We start from the raw sequence: 4,114 nt of genomic DNA on the forward strand, positions 1-4,114 counted from the left end.
TTTCTGTACACCTAAGTAACAATTAACTCTGCATTAATCTGAAATAAGTATAGCACAGCAGACATGGGTTAAGGTTAGGAAACAGTTTGGTTGTGGATATTACTCGAAAAACAAGCACCCGTGTCTTATTAATGATGTAGTGCATTAAGAGTTCAACGGAATAGCTACGTATGTCAATTTCTCATCAGAAAAGTTAAAGGTACTGTAAAGCAGTAGACAAGCATGATATACCGGTGATGTGACTAGAGACTTTGTTGCTCCTAAATACCATATGCGGAACCATACCACCGACAACGCGCTATAAATATTTTTAATTTGCCATGAAAAATGCGGCGTAGTGGAGTGGTGCGACGCCTGGTATCAAACAACCCCCTGTACAGCGGGCAACACTGAAAATTGGTATTACACACTATTACATCAGAACTTCGTTATTTTAGTAACCATAATATTAGTTTCCCTGTTTACTTATGCATTCTGAAATCCCTGTTAACTGTGTTTTTTGCGAAGTAACCCAGCGCCGGCCGCTGTTCGATGGAGGCTCTCCCTACTTCTCTGCTGCGCCTGCGCGCTCCTTCTGTTCGCGGCCTCTTTCGAACGAACAAACTCTCTCTGTGAACCTCTGTGAACAAACAAGTCCCGACGCTGTCTGGCTTCTTGAACGTCTGACACATTTTTTTTCCAACGGCATTTCAGTTCGCTTATCCTCAGATGTGGATAGTTGTGTGGATTGCAGGGGCTGATTTTGTGGTGGATTGTTATGTCGGGCCCAGTGTCCTACGCATGCAATGTGGTTGCCGCCGTATCTGGCAGGAGTACGGATTCATTTCGAATACCTAGTACAGTATTGCCCGTAATCTTTAATTGTAATTTTCTAATTAATTGCACCGTCGATTGGAATGAAACTTGCGCACTTTTTTTCCTGGTGCCTTGGACTATCGAATAGCCACACCAAATGGCATTTGATCGGTGCTGCTTTACAGTAACTTTAATGTCAAAACTTCACGGAATTTTTCATGAAAGTCTAATATCAAAACACATTAGCCGTTGCGTTTTTGATGTATTCATTAAGCAATCATCAAAACCACATCAGAAACTCAAGAACCATTTTTGTAAGGGATATAGGCGCTTGGAAAATAAAAAGTTGAACTGAGCGCAAACTCAGAACCACGTGCACTGCAGCTCACTACATGAAGCAGCTGCAAATACTTTTTATAGTCATTAAACGTATCCCTCCCTTGGTATGTCGAAATAAATAAAAGAATAGGAGACTCACATGTAGCAACAATATAAGCCTCGGAAGCATCTGTGTCGGAACTCCGTTTGACGACGGATTTCTTTCCTCACAAATCATCTACGCTTTGCAGTATCCGTAAACCCGCATCAACGTCCTGGAGGTTTCTAATCGGATAGACGTCCAGCATGCCCACATCGAGCCGCTTCACCAAAACAAAAATCCACTTGGAACACGAAAAAAGCTCACTTATATGAGAACTTGTAAATGGCGCCATGACGCTTGTAAAAATGGCAAAGAAACAGGCGAGGAACGAACGGATTGGCTTGGCTTGGAAACTAGACAATGTTGCTCGCCGTGATGTCGCCCTGTCACCAAGAGCGACGAATGGAGCATGAAACGTGCATGCTAAAAATGACAATATTGAAGAAAAAAAAGGAAGAAGAAATAGAAGGTGTTACTAGAATTAATGGAAGCAGGAACGTGAGCCTTTTCGTTGTATAATGCAGTGCAATTAACTAGGTAATAAGTACCAGCCTTGCATGAGTGCTCGCCGATCTCGCACGTTCAGGGGGGGAGGGATATTTAGCCATGTCTTCGTTACGCTTCTTCTTGCATAAGTCGTAATTTATTTTGTTATTTATTTATTTATTTTACTTAACTTATTACTACTAATTATGAAATCTAAAATCTATGAAATTACTAATTATGAAATCATGCAGGACCCTATTGATTTCCCATTCACGGGATTAAATACGTTTGTGCTATCAAGTGGAGGCCCCGGGCTTTTTTCTCTTTCCTACTTTAGGAATGTGCAACCACTTTATCGTGCAATCTATTCTATTATCACAACACTAATTCACTTTACATTTTCACATGAATTTTTGTGTTTCGTTCGGAGCAACCTTTTTTGGTCGTTCTTTGGGCTACCTATTGACTTGTGCTCTGAAAATGAAGAAAAGGAAAGTTCAAAGGCAGTCAATAGATTTTCTATTTCGCGACCGCTTCGTCTAGAGCAATTGTTTGGACAATTGTCTATCGGAAATCAATCAAAAGAAAAGTCAAGGTAGCCAAAGAATGTCCACAAGATATCAATAGACAGGCAAATTTCATTTTCATATATAAGTAACCATGCTAGCGGCTCCTGACGACGGCCATCGCGCCGGCCCGGGAAGTACCGTTGAGACATTGCTGTTTGCCTCTCCGATTGCCTCTCCGGCTGACGTCATGACTGTGGAGCGCGCCCGTTTTCCATCAAGAAAATGCCGTAGTGGGATTACCGCATTACTGACTGCTAGTTGTTGGGCAAACCCGATATTACTCATCGTAATCAAGTCCCCCTCTCATTTCTTACCTCTTCGCTTTCCGTTTTATTTTCTGTTTTTTTTTTTAATGTAATGAGATTTCGCTGTTCGTTTAGGTCCTGTGTTGGTTACTTCGTTGCTCTGTCCCCCTTCCTGTACTTTCGAAACTAGACACATGCTGCCCACGTCAGCTACGACACATTTCCTCAATCTCTTTTGTTCTTTTTGTGTGTGTGTGTGCGTTTAGTAAAATTTACTGAACATTGAGGAACAACAATTTCACATTATCGTGCTGTATACGGCTGGTGCTGAATGCACTAATTTTCCGCTATATGTATAAGTATACAAACAATCAGCGCCGTTTTAGTACGTCCCAACAATAGCCTGTAATGATATCTAGCTGCAAAGTACGTACGGACCGCAGTACGATTTTAAACCTGCGCATGCACATTGAACATCACATTTATATCGACTCCCAACCGAATTTAGCCTGAGAGACGCATTATAATAGGGTAAGGTGTTGTAAGATGTTGAAGACAGTTGAACTATTTTGTTAATAGCAGTCAGAATAATCGCCTAATTTGTACCATAATTCGTTAACTGAATCCCCAAACCTTTGAGAAATGATCCACAAATTGCTGTGGTGCTAAACCAGATATTTATTTCGTACGAGACAAAAATGACAGGCTACATATTTTCACCTACTTACCCCACCCTATGGGTAAGTTGAGGACATCAAAAAATTAATGCCGGGTCTTTGTCTTTTGTTTGGGCCAGCCGAAACGGTCAGCCACGAGTAGTGCGCAGGAAAACACAGGGCGATGACACAGCATCATAACGGCGAGGTCATATTTTATTAGCTGAGGGTCAGAGATGGGCAAATTGAAAGTCAATGCTCGCGAAAGTTACAAATGGGACAAAAAAGGGCCCCTCTTACCTCGACTACATATGCAAAACAGCGTCTCACGTCTTTCTAAAAAGCCACGTGCAGAATGTCAACACGTTACTTCAAAGCCCAGACAACGACTGTGCTCGCCCTGGTGTCATAGACGAGAAAAGAAATATTCCTATTAAAATGCCACGCAAAAAACCCAAACTGTCCTCAACTTGCCCCCGTCTTCAAGTAGCCCCACTTTACCCTATGCATATCCATAACATCAAGAGAAAGAGAGTGCGTTGGTGAGCAAGAGGGCGTTCCCAGTAATGCCGCTGGAATTTGAATGACGGATATATAGGGTAATGTATTGCTGCTGGCAATGTTCAGTATTCTTTTTGATCGCATGACGTTTTTATAGTTTTGGGACTTCTCCATTACACGCGCTACCAACGCCTCAGCACCACAGTGTCTAAATCAGCTGGACTCTCGACTGCCCTCTCGCCATCTCAAAATTGCTTGGTTCATGGTCAAACCTACGCTGTAAGAAAAAAATCCGTGTTTTTTGTTGCACAAGTGGCTATCGCCATATGCGCCCTAACCTATATGTAGTGTTCCGCGGTTTCGGTTTTAATCGAAAAACACCTAAAAACATACGCCGGGTACCTCATTCGGTTTTAATCGCCGAATTAAAAACACCGAATA

This window comes from Ornithodoros turicata, unplaced genomic scaffold, assembly GCF_037126465.1.
Source record: "Ornithodoros turicata isolate Travis unplaced genomic scaffold, ASM3712646v1 Chromosome23, whole genome shotgun sequence".
In the NCBI taxonomy this organism is placed as follows: Eukaryota; Metazoa; Arthropoda; class Arachnida; order Ixodida; family Argasidae; genus Ornithodoros; species Ornithodoros turicata.